The sequence below is a fragment of the Myodes glareolus genome, chromosome 19 (assembly GCF_982192425.1).
Source record: "Myodes glareolus chromosome 19, mMyoGla1.1, whole genome shotgun sequence".
NCBI lineage: Eukaryota > Metazoa > Chordata > Mammalia > Rodentia > Cricetidae > Myodes > Myodes glareolus.
This window is the reverse complement of record NC_142044.1, coordinates 26,308,698-26,330,321: the sequence shown is the minus strand read 5'-3', so window position 1 is coordinate 26,330,321 and position 21,624 is coordinate 26,308,698. Positions and strand designations below refer to the sequence as shown.

At 38.3% G+C, this 21,624-nt stretch overlaps 1 long non-coding RNA gene across 1 annotated transcript in view; it reads left to right on the top strand.

Moving 5' to 3' along the window:
* The window catches only part of LOC125415137 (uncharacterized), a 101,774-nt gene that overhangs the window by 8,483 nt on the left and 71,667 nt on the right, over positions 1 to 21,624 (top strand). The window contains exon 2 of the long non-coding RNA XR_007236533.3: positions 8,167 to 8,241. This is a non-coding gene — a long non-coding RNA (uncharacterized LOC125415137). The remainder of the gene's footprint in view (positions 1 to 8,166; positions 8,242 to 21,624) is intronic.

Genomic DNA, 21,624 nt, shown 5'->3' with positions numbered 1-21,624 from the left:
GTTAGTAGTAATAATCAAACCATCACAGAAAGCAGCTTTCTGTTGTAGGCTCCTGTCCTCCCCTTGCTGCCTGTGTAACTTTCGTTTTGATTTTGCAGCTCTGTAAAACACAGAACTGGAGGGCAAATCCTTTCTCCTACCTTGTACTGTAGTAAGATGCAATTATTCATACCGACTCTCAGCACCCAGCAAAGTCAAATTATTGCGTGGTAGTTCACACCAAATGGTGGCTAGTTCAGTAATATTTTATTAAGTCACCCCACCTGCCTTTATCTTTGAAGAGCTATGAATAAAACAAGTCTGGATTGGATATAAAGGGCTATAGTACTCTCTCCCTAGAGTTGGGTAATTATCTCATGGTGAGATAAATATTGCCAAAATTCCTGAACTTGGCCATGCATTAGTACTACCTGGAGTAAGCTTTCAATTTACAGCGCAGGCTACCCCAGCTTATCTCAATCGCCCTCTATGGAGATAGTACACCAGCAATGACTTTCTTGCACACAGGAACAACAACAACAATTGTAAATTGAAATAAATTACCCACGAGATATTTAATTGGAACATTCTTGTTAACAATTACCAACCCCCCCACCTTTGTTTACTTGTGTGTCTTGTGAAAACGCTCGCACATGCTGTGCAGTGGAGCATCCGTGAAGGACAGAGGACAACTTGCTTGAATCAGTTCTTCCTTTGAATCATGGGCATCCCCAGACACAACTCAGGAACTCAGGCTCAGTGGTAAGGGCTTTTGCCCATGGACCTGCCCTACTGGCTGTCTTTCTAAAAGGTTTTTCAAGGGGGTTACCCTAGCTTCATTTCTGTTGCTGTCATAAAACACCCTGACAGAAACCTACTTAGGGAAAAAAAGGGAATATTACAGTTTACAGTTCCTAGAGTCCATCCTTGTGTGGGGGGTTAAGGCAGGAACTTCAAACAGCTGGGCACAACACGTCCACAGCTGAGAGCAGAAAGAAATGAATGCACACAGGCCAGGCCTGCTTGCTTGCTTTCTCCACTCTTCCATAATCTTCCTGGGACCCACTGCCTTGGGATAGTGCTGTCCACAATGGGCTAGGTCTTTTCTCACATCCATTAAGCTAATTAGGACAATCCTTCGTATTCATGCCCACGGGCCAACCTGATAGAAGCAATCCTTCATTTGAGGCTTTCTTTCTGAATGATTCTAAGCTGTGTTGGGTTGATGATCGAAGCTAGCCATTGCTGAGAGACACGTATACTATCTCTGTATATTGTGAGTGAAGAGAACACTGTCAGAGTACTAAAGAAAACGGAAGTCTGCAAGAAGCCGTTAACCACTGAGAGGTAATGTCTGACAAGCAATGAATGAGCTTTCACTCAGGGTGACCTTTGGCATGGACAAAGGACGAATCTGTTGAGAAATTTCAGTGCCTCCGGATGTCTGACTTTCTTCAGCATTGGGAAGTGTTCATTTTCGACCCACCCTTTACACTTGCCATTCAGGAAAGGAACCCTTGCTAAAAACCACTTGGTAAGATCTCTTAGCTGGGCCACTTGTTTTCAAGTCTCCGTCGTAGCTCCATGGGTTGGGAAGATATTTTGAAGTTGTGTGTCGGAGGGAGGGGAAGAGCAAGGAAGGGAAGGAAGAGGGAAAGGAGGAAGGAGAAAGAGAGAGAGAGAGAGAGAGAGAGAGAGAGAGAGAGAGAGAGAGAGAGAGAGAGAGGGTTGGAAGATATGTTATGCTTGTGTGGAATCTACCTAGGTCTGGGAACATGAAAAGTTAATTTATCCAGTACCCTTCTGATGTTGCATGCTGGAGTCCACAGAACAGGTTCCAGGTTAAGAAGGAAGTTCAGAAAAAGCCCATGTTAGTGACAGAGTGAGCCAGGCTTTCTGCCAGCTTACTAGTAAGTTGGGGATTGACATCTGTGTGACTTCAAAGCCTGTATTTGCTAAAAAGAGAACATAATTTAAAATCTCAGAAGGATAAAACTTCTAGATTCTTCACTCCAGGCAGTTGTACAAATCCTTAGATTTTCTGCCTCCCCAGCCAGCTGCCTGTTAAAAGATTTCCTTCCTGTTGTTTCCAAAGAAAATGTAAAGTAAACAACCCAAAGACCCTTGGTTATCAGCAGCCAGTGTAAAGATTTTTTTTGCCCTGGATACAATCAGCTTAACCAATGGCATCTTTGTTAAGAGAGACATGGGATGGGAGTCGGAGGGGAAGAGCCAAAGGGTAATTAAAGTGACTTACATTTCTCTTTCTTCCTGCCATAATCCTGAGGATTTGAGTTCTTCAACAAATCAAATTCAGTTTGAGTTTCAACCTTCTTACATGAAAAGCCAGGTTTAAAAATAGCCGTTCGTGCTCCGATGACTGTAAACAAACATTGGTGTACGGAGTCGACTGAAGGGCAACAGACATTACATAGCCCTGCAGGAATGTGGAATTTAATATAAACGGAGTAACTCTCCTACATATGTGCTCTGTCTTTGCTCTGTATTTGCCAGCAGTGATCTTTGTGCGGAAAGAATCATCATAAAACGTCTGAGCAGAAAAGAACCTTAGAAATCATGGAGATTTTGCTGTTGCATTTCCCGAGCGGAGAGACAGCGAACAGGATGGTACTAGTGGCTGTATAGCTGGTGAGAGCCAGAAATGGGCAGAATCAAGTTGTCCAGTATCTCTTTCGGGGTTTCAATGGGCAGATAGCAACAGAATCTACTTGACCAGTATAGCTTAGGATATTTTAAAAATAAATATCATAAGCCGGGCGGTGGTGGCGCACGCCTTTAATCCCAGCACTCGGGAGGCAGAGCCAGGTGGATCCCTGTGAGTTCGAGGCCAGCCTGGTCTACAAGAGCTAGTTCCAGGTCAGGCACCAAAAACTACGGAGAAACCCTGTCACGAAAATCAAAAAAAAAAATCATAATCACATGCCTGAGAACAGAGAACAGATATCCTGATTGAAATGTGTAAAAAGCTTTTGGGCCACCAACCAGCTCCCAAATCATGACACAGAGATTTAATATTAGCTAAGAATGCTCAGTGTTTTTTTTTTCTTTTTCTTTTTTGCTAGTTCTTATAACTTAAACTGTTTCTCTTTATCTACGTTTTGCCTTTCTTTCCTTTTGTATATTTTACTTTCACTGCTTCTCATGTGTGACTAGTGACTGCCTGGCTTCTGGCCCTAGGGCATGTCCCTCTCTTCCTTCCTTATTCTCTCCTCCTCCTCCTTCTCTACTCTATAGCCTAGATTACTCCTCCTACTTATTCTTTCCTGCCTAGGTATGGGATATTTGACTTTTTTTTTTATTACACCACTTAGGTGCCTCAGTCAGGCAAGGTGAAACAAATGTAACACACCTTCACATAGTTAAAGTAATATTCTGCATCTTAAATAAATATAACACATAGTTAAATATTCCACAACCAAGATTAAAATGTGATGTGCCCATTTGATGCCACTGGGGTCTTGAGGACCTGCTTTTGTGTATATGATAAATTACCGTAAAATGGCTAATTTCTCTAAATTTCATTTACTTTTTGAGAAGCAGTTATAGTTCTATATTTGGTTTATTGGGGGATGGCCTTGCACAATAAGTAAGTAAATGTTTCAGATCTTAGTTGGTATTTAATTTGTGCCCATTCCCTCTCTTTTTACCCTCTTCCCTTGCTCAATTATTTTTCTATCTTCCACATACATTTGCTGAGGAAAATACCATCACAACTGTATTGCACAACTTTTTTCTGGCTATGATAAAATGTCACAATCAAGATAAGTTATAGAGTTTATTTGGGTTTACTGTTCCAGAAAGGTGAGAGTCCATGATGGCCAAGTCGAAGAATGACACCTAAATCAGGAAGTTTAGAGCTTACATCTTTAAAAGCCTGCAGCACAAGAAGAGAGAAAGCAAGTGGAAGTGGCAAGGGTTTTCAAGCCCTCAAAACCCATCTCCAATGACATATTCCTTCCAAAAAGACGTACCTCTTAAAACTCCACCAAAAGCACCGCCACATGGAGAGTAAGTATGAAAATATGTGAACCTGCGGGGCATAGTCTCATTCAAACCCCCGATATGTGTCCTACATAATAGAAACAAAAGGAACATTGCCAAACTCTTTTGATGAGGCTATAGTTACCCTGATACCAAAACCACACAAAGACTCAACCAAGAAAGAGAATTACAGACCAATCTCACTCACAAACATCGATGCAAAAATACTCAATAAAATACTGAAAAACTAAATTCAAGAACATATAAAAAAATCATCTACCATGATCAAGTCGGTTTCATCCCAGAGATGCAGGGCTGGTTCAACATACAAAAATCTATCAATGTAATCCATCATATAAATAAACTGAAAGAAAAAAACCCATATGATCAATTCATTATATGCTAAAAAAAAAGCATTCAACAAAATCCAACACCCCTTCATGATAAAGGCCTTGGAGAGATCAGGGATATAAGGAATGTATCTAAATATAATAAAAGGAATATAGAGCAAGCCAACAGCCAACATAAAATTAAATGGAGAGAAACTCAAAGCGATTCCACTAAAATTAGGAACAAGACAAGGCTGTCCACTGTCTCCATATCTCTTCAACATGGTTTTTGAAGTTTTGGCTATAGCAATAAGACAATAAAAGGAAATCAAGGGGATTCAAATTGGAGAGGAAAAAGTCAAATGTTCATTATTTGCAGATGATATGACAGTATATATAAGTAATGCCCAAAACTACCAGAGAATTCCTACAGCTGATAAATACCTTCAATGATGTGGCAGGATACAAGATCAACTAAAAAAATCAGTAGCCTTCCTATACACAAATGACAAAGAAGCTGAGAGGGAAATCAGAGAAACATCACCTTTCACATTAGCCACAAATAACTTAAAATATCTTGGGGTAACACTAACTAAAGAAGTGAAAGATCTATTTGACAAGAATTTTAAGTCTTTGAAGAAAGAAACTGAAGAACATACCAGAAAATGGAAAGATCTCCCATGCCCTTGGATAAAAAGGATCAACATAGTAAAAATGGCAATCCTACCAAAAGCAATATATACATTCAATGCCCATCAAAATCCCAACACAATTCTTCACAGATCTTAAAAGAACAAAACTCAACTTCATATGGAAAGAGAAAAACAAAAATAAACCCCCCCAAAAAGCAAACCCAGGATAGTCAAAACAATCCTGTACAATAAAGGAACTTTTGGAGGCATCACCATCCCTGACATCAAGCACTATTACAGAGCTACAGTAATGAAAAAACAGCTTGGTACTGGCATAAAAACACAGAGGTTGATTAATGGAATTGAATCAAATACCAGAATATTAGTTCACACACCTATGAACAGCTGATTTTTGACAAAGAAACTAAAATTATACAATGAAAACAAAAGAAAGTTATCTTCAACAAATGGTGCTGGAACTACTGGATGTCAACATGTAGAAGAATGAAAATAGATTCATTTCTATCTCCATGCACAAAACTCAAGTCCAAATGGATTAAAGTCCTTAATATAAATCTGACCACACTGAGCCTGATAGAAGTCAAAGTGGGAAGTAGTCTTCAATGCATGGACACAGGAGGACACGTCCTAAATATAACCCTAGTAGCATAGACACTGAGAACAACAATAAATAAATGGGACCTCCTGAATCCAAGAAGCTTCTGTAAAGCAAAGGATACAGTCAATAAGACAAAAAGGCAGCCTACTGAATGGGAAAAGATCTTCACCAATCCCACATCAGACAAAGGACTCATCTCCAAAATATACAAACAACTCAAGTAATTAGACATCAAAATTCTAAATAACCCAATTAAAAATGGGGTACAGAGCTAAACAGAAAATTCTCAACAGAAGAATCTCAAATGGCCAAAAGATACTTAGGGAAATGTTTAACATCCTTAGCTATCAGGGAAGTGTAAATAAAAACAGCTCTGAGATACCATCTTACACCTGTCAGAATTGATAAGATCAAAAACACCAATGGTAGCTTATGCTGGAGACGATGTGGAGTAAGGGGAACACTCATCCATTGCTGGTGGGAATGCAAACTTGTACAACCACTTTGGAAATCAATATGGCAGTTTCTCAGAAAATTGAGAATTAACCTACCTCAGGACCCAGAAATACCATTCTTGGGCAGATACCCAAAAGATGCTCAATCATACTACAAGGACATTTGTTCAACAATGTTCATAGCAGCATTATTTGTAAAAATCAGCACTTGGAAACAACATAGATGCCACTCAACCGAAGAGTGGATGAAGAAAATGTAGGACATTTACACATTAGAGTACTACTCAGCTCTGAAAAAACAACGGCATCTTGAATTTTGCATACAAATGGATAGAAAACACTATCCTGAGTGAGGTAACCCAGACCCCAAAACATGAATGTGGTATATGTGCTCACTCATAAGTGGATACTAGCTCTAAACAAAGGAAATGGAGCTTGTAGTTCACGATCTTAGAGAAGTTAAGTAACAAGGTAAACCCTATGGAAAACATACATAGATCTACCTGGAAAGTGGAAATGGACAAGATTGCCTGACAAAATTGGGTGATGGAGGTGGGGGAAGAAGGGAGAGTGGAAGGGGAAAAGAAGGAGAAAAGGGGAGGCTGAGGAGAACTTGAGGGAATGGGATACTTGAGATGGAGGAAGGACAGAGATGAGAGCAAGGAAAGAGATTATCTTGATTGAGGGAGCCATTATAGGATTAGCAGAAACCTGAATCTAGAGAAATTCCTAGGAATCCACAAGGATGACCCGAAGCAATAGAGGAGAGGGGACCTGATCTTGAATTGCCCTGTAGTCTGACTGATGAATATCTTAAATATTGCCATAGAACCTTAACCATGCATCTGATGGAAACAGAGGCAGAGACCCACATTGGATTACTGGACTGAACTCTCAAAGTCCAGTTGAAGAGTAGGAGGAATGAAAGTGTGAGCAGGGAGGTCAAGACCATTGTGGGTACACCCACTGAGACAGTCTACCTGAGCTAATGGGAGCTCTCCAACTCCAGCCGGACTGGAAAGGAACAAACATAGGACCAAACTAGTCACTCTGAATGTGGTTGACAGTTGTATGGCTGGGGCAGACAGAGGGGCCACTAGCAGTGGCACCAGGATTTATCCCTACTGCATGTATTGACTTTAGGGGAACATCTTTGGATGGATACCTTGCTCAGCCTAGATATAGTGGAGAGGGCCTTTAACCTTCCACAAATCAATGTGCCTTACCCTCTCTGAGGACTGGATGTAGATGGGATGGGAGGGTATGTGGAGGAAATGGGAGGAGAGGAGGGAGTGGGAACTTGGATTGGTATGTTAATGAAAAATAGTTTGTTTTCTTTTTAAAAGAAATAAATTTTAAAAAATAGGTGAGATGCTGATGGTGCATAATGAAACCAAACCTACTTTGTGATTCTGAATCATGGGTATCAAGTTTAAGATGAGAAAGGGTAAAAATGTGGAGAGAGAGGGAGAACTACCATGAATAAAGCATATATTTAGCTTATGCAAGGAACAAATATGTCAGGCTTTTCTGTATGTACCCACTACCCATAAAGCTTTATATTTCCAACGACCACTAAGAATATCAAGCTACCCATATATATTCATTCCATTAATTAACTGGAGTAAATTTGCCAAGAAAAATATTACCTTTATATTTCTGTTATCTAACTTTCTCCAAGTCAGGGAAAGGACCAAGACAATCCTGTCCAAGTCAACCTTACAACTTTATACGAGGAGTCTTGCTGGATACCTGGTAGATGTTTAAACAGTAGCTGTTGAACAACAATGAGGGTGATGGCTTGAGTTCTAAGGTTACTATATAGCAGGTGCTGTATTCACAGAGTTCATGTCAAACTCATATTGAACTCTGACTGCAACCTTTATTTGTTTGAGACAGAATGTCATATATCCCAGGCTTGGCTCCTAAGTTATATAGATAACTTGTATATCTATGACATTGAATCCTGACCCTTTTGCCTTCACATTCTGAGTGCTGGGATGAGTGGTTCATCCACTTATGTGGTCCTGGCGATTACATCCAGGGCCTTGGGCACACTGTAAAAGCACTCTACTCACACATACACTTGCAACTCCCTTACAATAATCTCAAGAGTAGATAATTAACAAGATTATTTATATCTTTTGTAGATGAAGAAGCTGAAGAATAGAAAGGCTAAGCTATGGTGTTCCTGTGGGTCAAGGGGTCCCCACTCTAAGCATGAGGTAGGACAAAAGAATAAATGAACAAATGAAAAATGTATTTTCTGTATGATACCGGATGTCAAGAGGTTGAGAAATTGATAGGGTCTGGAGAGATAAGAACAAAAGAGTTACCTAATATTTTTGGTCATTGGGTAAATGACTGGGGGCTTCAGGACTGGGAATTCATTAGGCAGAGGAGTGTGTAAGGGCTTCAGAAAGAAAACTTAAATGGTAAATAAAAACTTATGAGTTAAATTTCTCTTGTCTTCATCAGCCTGGGCCTTTATGGCTTTTTTATACACACACACATCAATTAATAGTATTGTTGTCTTCAGGGTGGTAACTATAGATGCACTTTCCAAGTCTAGTCTCTTAACCACCATTCCATTTCTGGGAGACCATGGGTTTTTGAAAATGCTAAAATTGCTCCCTTTTTTTGCAATTGTTGTGAAGCCTGGATTATCCAGGAGTCCATAAATAACATTAAACTTTAAGAGATGGATATAAAAATGCATGTAATTGCACCTGCTTTGAGATTCCTATCCATTCTGTTGTTCTTTTTATTGCCATGAATTGCATTGTTCAATAGGTGCTCTCTGTACCAGGCTCACACGTCTTCTCACAGCAGAGCAGCGCACTTTATCAACACCACACAGCCTCGGTACATAGCTCTGTGCTCTACAGAACGCAGGGCATCATTTAGTGAAGGAGGAGTGATTCTGACTCTCGGGGCTGTAGCTGTGGTTTGGGACAAATTGTTTGCCACAAGCAAATGGAACATGTCACAACTCCACACTCTCTGGCATCTCAGTCACCTTGCTTCAGTGCCTCTGCCGACAGTAACCCAACAGAACATATTGTGTGAAAACACTTCCTCTTTTCTCAGATCCCCAAGCCATCTGGAGAGGTTTTTTGTCTATTGCTTCTACAAATGGCAGGCTGGCTGGTGAGCAAATTGTCTTGGGAGAAAGCAAGTGACAGTACTTAGGACTCTTAGATCCCTTACCATAGTAAATCAGATAACATATGTGAGAGTGCCTAGCTGGAATCCTGGTGGAGCAGGTAGTGGAATTAGTGGTGGGATGGAGGGGCAGCATCTTTGCATCTTTGTAAGATTAAGTACAAAGATGAACAGCTTCTCACTGATCCATGCGCATCTACCCTGAAACAATTTGTTGTCAAAGTTCTATGACAATTTCAATTTTTAGCAAGGTGATGGGGTTAAATTCTTGGCTCTGCCAACCTTCAGTTTATAAGGGAAAGTGTGTGGCACCATTTCTTTCTAGCCACATCTTCTGATATTAGCAAAAGTGTCACATATGCAATTAGAGGGTTTCCCCAATGTGAGGATGTGGAACTAGGCACGATTGTCACGTGTAGTTTCTTACAGTGTTGCTGAACTCCTCTGGGGTCCTGTGTAGGAAAGTGAGATGCTTTCTGTTCTGAAAGGCATTCTACATGCTAACGAGATGCTCAAAGGATGTGACCAAAGGAATTTCCCATATGCCTTTGCTCCACGTTCTCTGTTAATGACAGAAAGCAAAGCTCCACTGAGCAGAAGGGAAGCTTCTGGGACTTCCTCTACTATGAACTGGTGATGGTATTAAATGGGAACATTCATAAAGGGACTGATTACACAGCACACAGGTTCTGGAATCAGGAAAAAGTTTGAATGTTGGATTTCTCACCTATTAAGGTGGCATCTGAGTGTCTCTGGTAGCATGTGAGTGTTGGCGTCCATCAAAGATGGTGTTATCTGTGTGGCTGGCAAACCTCATTGACTTGACTCCTGTGTAATGTATGCATTTGCCCATCTTCCCCTGAGGGTATGTAAACATCCAGTATATATCCTATGATTTGGTGGTCAACAATCCCCAGTTACATAGCTCTATACTTTGCTGAGGTGAACTCAACTTGGGAATTCTGATGAGTATGTCTGCAGCAGCCTTTCGTAGGTGCCTAACTCTTGCTTCACGGCAAGGTTGAGGTGTCAGACAAACATCAAACTCTACAGCAGTGCAGGCAGAGGTTAAATCTATAGTCGGCTTACTCTTCTGCAGGTTTTTCATCTTGCAGCCATCCCCGATGAGGAAGCTTTTGCATCTTCCTCGCCAGTTCTCTGCCTAAGCAACTTGATCCAGAATTTGGGAAGTACCATTGTAGGTAGCTGCTCAAAAGTGTTAGGTCAATATGTTTCTCCTTTTCTCCCAGCAATTGCTCCTGAGTTCTTCATTTGTTTTCCCTGGTAGAAAGTTTCTCTACACTTGCAGAAAGCTGAGAAAGTTCCTTAGAAAAGGGCAAAGGTGACCAATGAGTTCGATGACATTATTTACTTTTCAAGCAATAGATTGGTATTCAATACAAAGAACAATAAGAAAAATAAAAGCAGATGGGTGAGATGGAGGAGATCGTCCTGAGATTCACAGAAGAGAAACTGTGATGGCCAATACATAAACCAAAAGTTTTCTAATCTCAGTAAGAAAACATGAGCTGTTGAACCCATTCCATAGAAAATGAAAACATCTGCTCATACGGGTGCTGGCAAAAATGTGAAGCAAGACAAACACACATGTTCCCTGGTGACATTTCCTTGGTTTCACCATTTTGGACAGAAATTATTCAATATCATGTATGATTGAGGATACTTATGTTTTATAATTGATTAATTATATTTCTAATAATATCTTATTCATATTTGTTGCACATGCACAAAAATCTGGCTTATTTTTATACAGAACAAAACAGTAACAAAACATCCTAATGAAACTTGAAGATAGTTTTACTATTCATTACCAGAAGAATGAATGAAACAATTGTAGTGTGTGTCTGGAGTGAATACCAGGAAGGTAAAAGGAAAAAAAAAATCTGTAAATTAGCATGATCTAGATCGATATGGGACATTTGGAAAGCATAATAGCCAAATAAAGTACAGAAGAATATAGTCAATAATGCTATTAATTTGCTCAGGTCAGAATATCCTCATGCATTATCAAAAATGCTTATAAATATCATAAATGTATATACATTTAGACATGAGCCCTGACCTTACAAGATGCTGGTAAGGCTCACCAGGTCAGAGTTGGAAGAGATGTAAGATCCAAAGGTATGTGAATTGTTGTAGTCCTTTTAAATGCTGCGGTTCTGATACAAATAGAGGAAATTATACTTCATCTGGGGTGCAAGAGTTAAGCATTTGGTGGTTTTCTTTAAGCCTTGAGTGAATTACTTTTCTTGTTGCTATGACAAAATAATTTAAGGTAGACAGATTTATTTTAGCTTACAGTTTGAGGGTCTAGTCCATTGTTACAGGGAGGGAAATCATGACAGTCATGAGGAAGTTGTTCACATCACATGTAGAGTCAGAGAGTGGGGGGGTAGAGGGATGAGTAGGAAAAGAGTGTGGAGGGAGGGAGAAAATAAAAGATGGGAGAGAGAGGGAAAGAAGGGGGGAGAGAGGGAGGGCAGGAGGGAGGAAGAGGGAGAAAGAGAAGAGAAATTTTAATTTGTTTCGGTTTGCTTTCTCCTTTTTCTTCCCTACAGAATATGCCAGGACCTTATCTCCAGATGATTAAGATTATCTTAGGCTGATAGTATGAGACATACATGCCTTTTATCATTTAGAATATTTTATTGAAAACTAGAATGTAATTTTTGAGATCTGTTTGAGAATCAAGCTTTCAATCATGCAGAGATATTTAATGTCCGTGTCAATGACACACAAATGATTTTAGATTTTGCTCTGCACAGTTACCCACCTAGCCAATCCATTCAAATCATAGAAGTCTTGCAAGTTTCATTTGTTCCACAGAACCTTCTAGATGATCAAATTCAACACTGGTCTTTCATGAGTTGGAGTAATATTTACCATGTTTGAACAATAATGTGATTATGGTAAATCTTGTTTTCATTTTTACATTATTAATTTTAATGTGTTAAGTATTTAAATACTATCTATTTTTAGCTAAGGATAGTTGGTAACTTTTGTGATTCTCATAAAATCATCTCCTAAATACACTTCTAAACTTAGAAGTGATGCCCAAAACAATTTATTCAAAGTTAACTTTCAGTAATTAGTTAGTTCAGAATTTTTTGCATATAACTTATGAACCAGTAATCAAGAGTACACAAAGGAAATAAAAAGACTTGAATTCTTATCTGAAGTTTCACATCTTGATTAATTTCATGGCTGTGCGTGTGTTTTCTCTTCATATTAATTCATTTATTTAACCATCAGCCATTAAACATCAAGTCTGAACTAGTTACTTCATTTGAAACTAGGCATTGGAAGAAAGAATAGACAGACATATTTCTCTAGTATTTGTGATTGAACCTGACTTGAGCCAAAAATAGAATCTGATACCAACAAAAGGCATCTAGGCTGCATCTGTCATGAACGTCCATTTGGATTTTATCTCCTAAATCAAATTATTGTAATTTCCAAAGAATGTGAATGGCACAGAGGATTATTATGTGCAATTATCTTGCTCTGTACAATCTGGAGAACGTGGTTGTAGTAATCACATGTAACTAAGTCCGATTTCCTTCACTTTCATTTAATTTCACTTCAAATTGTCAGTGAACTCAGGGAACCCTGGGATCACATTAATGGCTTTTTGACTTCTTAAATAAACTTTGGTTATTTACACTCAATCTTATTGGAATTATGGGACCAACAGGGCAAGCGTTACTATATCTTTAACATCAAGAAAGAGCCTGAGTGTTAAAAAATGAATTGATCAGAGCTATGAGAACTTAAGTGAGAACCAAGAACTTCCGGCCCTGAGGTAGTACTCCTTGCCTAGCAAGACAATGATTACACTCTGTGTCTCAGAAGCCTAGGAGGTGGGAATTAGCATAAGGCATCTCGGTCTCAGAAGTTTTGACAACTTTGGATAAGTACTTCTATTTTGCAAAGGGGGAGTAGGTATTTCAGATGTAGTGGAATAAGCACCAGTCCTTGTCTTTATCCATTGGATGCCAGAGTACCTTCCAAATTGTGACAACCAGAAATATCTTTACATATGGGGAGGTATGTCCACATGGGGGGAAAATGCTTCTGGTTTGACATCCCTTCCTTAGAGAATTAATTAGCAAAGTTTGGTTTATTTTTTAAAATGCACATGCAAAGAGCATGCAAATGCTTATCAACGCTTGGGAAAGAGGTTGCAGACATTGGTCTGCAGACAAGGATCATATAATCTGTTTAGATTGATGAAATTTGAACATTATTCCCTTACCATCTGCACAAACTCGAAGAGCATATTTTAAAGATCAGTGAGTCAAGAGATGGGATAAGAATGAGTTCTGAGTGACAAGGGGTTGCACACTGATGGCAAAATTGTAAATTGAATATGTAAAAGAAAGCTTCAGTGGACTAAATTGACCAAAATTTAGGGTAGGTTACAGAAGTCAGCATGCTTTAGGAATTATATTCATGTTCTTAAAGTTAAATATTTATATATTTTAAACTACCAATTTAAATTTGCTGTGAAGAAATATTAGACGTGATAAGTGTATAAATAATATTAACCTTGGGTTCTTTTCATTCCACTGTGATCAATTACTCTGAGAAAAGCAGCTAAAGGGAGAACGGGATTGGGCTGGAGACCTAGCTCAGTGGTTAAGAGCACTGGCTGCTCTTTCAAAGGTCCTGAGATCAATAGACAGCACCCATATGGTGGCTCACAACTATCTATAGTGGGATCTGATGCCCTCTTCTGGCATAAAGGAGCATGCAGTTAGAGTACTCAAATATTAAATAAATCTTTATTTAAAGGGGGAGAACTTATTTTGACTCACTATTCAAGTGCATGTAATCATTTTTAAGCTGTAGTTTCTTTACTCATGTCTTTCTGTTTTTTCATTTTTTTCTTTTCTTCCTTTCTTTGAGTCACTGGGTAGTGGAGCCTCTGGTACCTCATACATGCTTGGTAAGAGCTCCACCACTGAGCTTCATCTGCGCTGTGTATCCTCCTTCGTATCTGTGATCGTTACACAAACAAATGCATATTTAGTTTTATTCTAAAGTGTATATGCATCATGAAAACTTTAAAAATGCAGAAAATCACAACAATTGCTGGGTTTCATTCTCCTAAGAAATTAGCTTTGGAAATCTGCAGACACATCTGTATATTGATGCACACATGTGTAACATATAGAGGAGTGCAATAGTCGCAATGACAAGAATGGTGGGTTGCAAGGGTGCTGTGTCAGAAGAACAGATGGGCTAATTTTTGCCCTTGAATAACAACAAATTCACAAACTCTTTAATTTCATTTAGTACATATGGTCACTGGATATTACAAATTCTTTTATTATAATATTAAGCAGTAATATTAATGCAAAGATTACAATTTCACATATACAATATATATCACATGCATATACAACACACACATATGTATAAATTTATGTATGTATGTATACGTGGTGTTACAGAATGATTAAAAATGTTAAAAAGGTTGCAGAGTTCAAAGAGATGGACCTGCAGACTGTAGCGAAAAATTGACCCAGATTAGGGGAAGTCTGCATGTGCAGAGGTGTTCAAGAAGCAGAGTTGCCAAAGACATGTTTAGGTGGAAGGCAGTTTTGAACGGGCAGTGCATGATGGGTAACAAAGACTGTTGAAGATAGAGCCTAGGTAGGGGTGGAAGTAAAGCACAGGTCTTTTGCTCTGGATGTTTCTTTGGATTAGTCTTGTAATGAGTAACTGGGTGTCAGGTCAGTGTGTTTGCCACCTTCCAGTGTTGGGATGCTCCTCCTTTGAAGATTGCACGTTGGGGCACATTTCATATGGTGTGATTGGTAAGCTCATGAACATGTTGTTTCTGATCTGATTCGATTTATCACAAGGTAATTATTTATTGGAACAAATGATTTATCAGTTGTGTCTCCTGATGTGCTGGCAGATGGTGCTTATTTACTTGTGTAAACGAGATGTAGAGTTATTCTGCCTTGGCACTTGTACTTAGAATGGAGTAACTCAGGTCAAGGCTGTTGCTTTATGAAGTGGAATAACTCAAGGCTAGCTACAGCTTGGAAGCTGGTATTCTATACAAGATGGAGTAATTTATCATGGGCCCAAACAGTTCTCAAAGCCAATTTCTTTAGGGCTTTTCATATACTAGCAATGCACAGAGTGGCTTGATTGTTTCATTCAGTATATAGGTGCAGTAAGGGAGAAATAGGTATGTTTTAACATGCAAATGCTAGGGTCACACACACACACACACATAGACACACACACATTTTTTTGATTTGTTGCATCATGTACCATCAGCAATTCTCCTTACAAAAGTCAAGGAAATTTAAACAACATAGAGTGACTTTATTAAGGCAGATAATTACCAGATGTGTGATTTTGAGTAAATCAATTTTTGAGTAGAATTTCTGTTTCTTCTTCTCAAAAATTTTACATTTTGTTATCTATCTATCTATCTATCTATCTATCTATCTATCTATCTATCTATCTATCTATCTATGTATGTATCTATCTATCTATCTATCATCTATCATTTATGTGTATGTGTGCCAATATGGACATGTGTACCATCATGTATATGTGCACCTCAGCCCAGATGTGGAGGTCAGAGGACAGTTTGTGGAAGTTTGATCTCTCACTTTGTGAGTTGCAGTGATCACTTGGTGGCAAGCACCTTTTTCTACTGTGACATTTAACTAGCCTATCCGTTCATTTTCTTATAAAATGCATATAATACAGGATCTTCCTGGGTTGCCTTTCAAAATTGTAAAGATCACCATCAAAACCACCAACAAAGTGCTACTATCTAAACCCTATTCTGGTTTAGACTTTCTCATGCATTTTTTTAAATCATGTACTATACTAATGCAGTGAAGTGAAATAAGAGCTGTTCCATTGATGAAGAAAATGAGGATTAAAGATGTTATTTGGACTACCCAAAGCAATATGGGAGGAGTCAGTTTGTGGCAGATTGGTGATAATGCCAGAATTCTGTGTGCTGTGCTGTATTCTTTGAACTGTGTAAAATTCTGAATATAAGAGGGCTACCCCTCAGATGACTGTGTGGCTCAAAAACACTTGCTCTTTTCATTTGTAGGATAACGTCTCAAAGGTTGTAGTTCTTGAACAGGTCTTTCATTCATTATTACTATTCGTATTGCATGTTTATTTGAATGACATCCCTGTGCGTATTTGTGAATGTACTTATGCATACATACACATAATACTGCTCGCATATAGAGAGAAGTCAGCGACAGCTTTTGGGAGTTAGTTCTTTCATTCTAGCTTTCTGTCAGTTCCATAAACTGAGCTCAGGTCTCTAGACTTGCTCCGCAAGAGCTTTCTACCCACTGAGTTATCTTACTGGCCTCCAAAAGACCCCTTCTTGTTGAGGCTGTTTGTTTCTGGAATACATGCTATCCATTACAAGAACTTGGGAGGCTACATTTAGGCAGTATGTATGGGAATGGGAATACATTAAATAATACTGGCAAACACTGAATATTTCCAACTTCTCAAAAGCAAAGAAAGACAAAGAACCAACATTCGCTTTTTCCCTGGGTTCACATAGTCTTACAACCCTAACTAATTTGATATCTCCCTCAGAAGTCCATCATGGAATATGACTTAGGAGTCTATTTAGAAGTGAGGAAGGATACATGGAAGTTGATCTCGACTTTCTGTTCTGTTATATATGATATATATACATATATATATACATATATATGTGTAATATATATTCAACTATATATATGTTGAAGAATATAGAGTTTTTTTAACTGAGAAAACAAACCTACATTCACTTCTTTTCCTTTTTCAAATGAGAAAAACAAGAATATTGTACTTTTCTTTTTATATCCAAGGCAAGATCTACTTGGCCTTTGACAAATGAAACATGGAAGGTCACATAAATCAGTTCTAAATGGAAGCTCTCAAAACCACTGCGTGGCTCTTCTATGTTTTTATTCAGTGCAGCTAGACCATCAGGATGGTCTTATCTTATGTCACTTCCTTGAAAAGAACATGAGGATCAAAACAGCAGTTCACTGTAAAGGACATGTACTATGAGCAAGAGATAATCCTTTATTCTCATAAAACAAATACCAACTCCTCCATGCCTGGCATCTGGAGCTTATGATAGAGTCACCTGGGCTTCAGTGGCCTTTGGCAAAGAAACTTCTCCTTCTCTGCTTCTTAAGTCATACCTAAACTCTCTTGGGTTGACCCTTCTCTGTCCCTGAGATTTTTGTCAATGAACATCCCATGCCTCTGAAATCTTCTAGAGTATGAATTACAACTTAATATTCACCTTCATGTCATAGAGCTCAAGATGTTGCATGATTACTCTTCATAGGTCCCCCTTTAGGTGGTTGTTTTTAGCAAGGAATCCTATTCGTGTCATTCCCAATTTAGTTTTATACTGGCAAGTTAATTTCTATCTTCATTGAAGCCTTTGATGGATAGAGGTTGTGCTCCTAATTTTATGTGAACGTAAAACAAGTTAAAGTCATGTAGGAAGAGGGAACCTCAATTGAGAAAATGTCCCCACAAGATAAGCCGGTGGGCAAGACTGCGGTGCATTTTTAAAACTAATGATTGTCTCAAAGAACGAGCTCTTTGTTTCATTGATTCTTTGGACTGTTTTCTGTGTTTCTACTTTGTTGATTTCAGCCCTCAGTTTGATTATTTCCAGTCTTCTACTCCTCCTGGGTGAGTTTGCTGTTTTTTTTTTCCCCTAGAGCTTTCAGGTGTGCTGTTAAGTCTCTAATGTGAGCTTTCTCCGTTTTCTTTATGTGCGCACTTAGTGCTATGAACTTTCCTCTTAGCACTGCTTTCAATGTGTCCCATAGGTTTGGGTATGCTGTGTCTTCATTTTCATTGAATTCAAGGAAGACTTTAATTTCTTCCTTTCTTTCTTCCTTGACACAGGGGTGGTTCAGTAGTTGACTGTTCAGTTTCCATGAGTTTGTAGGCTTTCTGGGGGTGGAATTGTTGTTAAATTCTAAGTTTACTCCAAGGTGATCCATAAGACACAGGTGGTTACTCCAATTTTTCTTGTTATCTGTGGATGTTTGCTTTGTTACTGAGTATGTGATCAATTTTCGTGAAGGTTCCATGAGGTGCTGAGAAGGTATATTCTTTCTTATTTGGGTGGAATATTCTATAGATGTCTGTTAAATCCATTTCATTCATTACATCTTTTAGTTCTCTTATTTCTCTGTTAAGTTTCTGTCTGGTTGACCTGTCCATTGGTGAGAGAGGAGTGTTGAAATCTCCTACTATTAGTGTGTGGGGTTTGATGTGTGATTTGAGTTCTAGTAATGTTTCTTTTACATATGTTGGTGCTTTTGTATTAGGGACATAGATATTCAGGATTGAGACTTCATCTTGATGAATTGTTCCTGTTAGGAGTGTAAAGTGTCCTTTTCCATCTCTTCTGATTGATTTTAGTTTGAAATCAATTTTGTTTAGAAGAATGAAAATAGATCCATATCTATTACCACGCACAAAACTCAAGTCTAAATGGATTAAAGACCTCAATATAAATTCAACCACACTGAACCTGATAGAAGAGAAAGTGGGAAGTACCCTTCCTTCCTTCTCATCCCTTCCTTCCATCTGTATTTCCAAATATTTATTACTTTGATTCTTTGAGTCAACACATATTACAAGCATATCACAAGCATTAATGCCATATTCAGAAAAGTTTCTATATTCCTTCTCCATGAGATATTGTAATAATCAAATAAACTAATGTAGATAGAAAGTTATGTGAATGTTTTGGCAAGCTATTAAGATATGAAGGATTATTATTATCCAATCTTTAATATCACTTCTTTGTAATCCAATGTTCTGGTATTTTTCAACCCATTGACAGTCACACATATTTCCCAGGACTCCACAGGCCTGCAATTAAGAAACTGGAAACATTCATAAATATACAAGTTGACTAATTAGTCTCTAATTAGCTAGCAGATTGAGTATCATAATCATGCTAAGATAGATTGGTTAATGTCATGGAAGGAAAAGAGGAGTTTGGCTACATTATATTATGTCAAAATTTACATAAATATTTCATTAAAATATTTAATGGGATCTGCTAGTCTGAGCCATAGCTAGCCAGAAAGACAGTGGCATTTATGAGACCTTGCTTTTCTTTGACAGTTTGGATATTGAATTAACAGATGATCTCTTAATGTGTTTGAAGAATTCTGGAAGATTTTCATTGTCCACTTAATAAAGACTACAACATTATTCTCAAGTCTTATGTCTGAAGAAACTATCCCAAGATTATTTGGATAAGCATTGTGTTGATGGACATAGTGAATCACCGTAAGCTCTTCATTTAGGACTCCTTCATCCCAAGAATTGGAACAGTCCTAAGAACTAAATAATAGCTCTAATATCATTTGTTTTTTTTTAAATCTATAGTCTTGTTTACTTCCCAAGCAATAACACAATAATAGGTTATATTTAAAGGATGATCTATCTATCTGTGTGTCTGTCAGTCTATCATCTGTCTTCTATCTAGGAATCCTGTTAAGACATGAAGAATTGTTTTTATCAAGACTTTATTACCTACTTTATATATCACATATTATATATACACAATTCACATACCCATACATATTGAAAGCTTCGATATGAAATTGACAGATGATCTTTTAACTCATTTGAGAACTGGAAGATCTTCATCATTCACTCAATAACAATTCAGCATTACCATGAAACTCTTTCATTCGAAGGAACTATCCTGACATTATTCAGATAAGCTCTAGGTTGACGAACACAATTCATCAATATTTCTTGTAGGAAGCTTAGTTATTTTGCTTTTGAGCTTACATATTTATTTCATGCCTCTCTGATGATATTTTTAGATTTCAGAGTCAAATGACCTATCCCCTAGGTTAAAGCTCAGCGATGCTGCGATTCAGTGTGTCCTGGTCTATAAAGCTTGAGCGATCTCCGGTCCGGTAAAACTTCCCAATGACAGATCACCATCTAGTTCTGTGGCCCAAGCATCAGGATTCTCAGGAGGGGACATAAACCGCTGCTCATTTCCTTGTCCCAGCTTCTTGCTTTTGTGTTTCCACATTTGGAAATTTGGCTTATTTGTAACATGTGCCCATGGCAACTAATGAAAATGCTTAAATGTACATTCATTAATTTAAAACAAATTAAAAGACCCAATGGCAAGTTAATAGAGGATTCCTGAAGTCCTTCGGTGAACATATTTCTTTCTGAACGAGGGAGGCAGACAAACCTGGGGGTACCTTAATGCATTTAGGGTATCTTAGTAGTTCTTGGTGGTAAGAGAAACATGTTAGATGTAATTTAAAAGTGAAGAGATGCACACTAAGGGGGCGGAGTAGTTAACCTTTTGTTCAAGTAGCTCTTCCTCTTAAAAAGGTCAGTTACTGTTGCTGGTTCTATGTGACCCACACCTGCACTGTGCTGATGGTAGCACAGAAGATTACGCTGTAGGACAGTCCTGAAGGACTTCTGGCATCTCTTTCTTATGAGTTTTTATACACTTGCACTTCATTCACTGGTTAATATTTTGGTTGATAATGACCTTTGCATTAATTTGGGATTTCTTAGCTCTATTCTTTGTTCTCAGGAACATTATGTCTTCAAAATACTATTTTAATTAACTTTATGTCCTTGATTTCATCCTTGAAAGTCTAAGTTCATCGAAAGTAGCTTAAGCAACATGCTACACTCAAGTCCACTTTGTTGGAAGAGGCAAGTGTTTATCACCTCCTACCGCACAATATACACAAATACAGGTTTTTAGGTGGTGTTAACATTTGAAGTACAGCCCAAAGACATCATGTGTACCCCAGATGCTGACCCATTCATTGAGAGGTGACTTGCATAGTCAAAGCTTTGATTTTTATCAATTCAATATTTAATTATTTGTATTCACTTATTTCGGAATTTAATGGCATTATTAGACAGTGGTAGAAATTATAAGAAGTAGGGCCTACTTGGAAGACATGGGTCATTAAGAGCTTTGCCATGGTGGATATATTTGGTCTTTGGCTCCTTCATGTGTTCTTCTTTCTGTTTCTTGACCACCATGGAGTAAGAAACCTCTTCTTTCACCATTACTTCTTCTGTAAAATTCTGAGTGGCTCAGGCTAATATACCGGATTTATCTGATATTGAGGAAGCATCTGAAATAATGATCCAAAACAAAACTGTCATTATTGAACGTGAGAGGTTCCCTGTAGGTTCAGGTTCATGTGGTTACTACATGGTCCCAGTTTTTAATACTTCTGGAAGTGGTGGAAACTTTCTGAAGCGGAGCCTACTTTGAGGAAGCAGGCTAAGTTAGGCTTGCCTTTGAAGAGTCTCTGTCTCCTTCCCTCTGTTTCCTGTTCACCCCCAGTAGATAACTTTTGGCAGATACCTTCTCT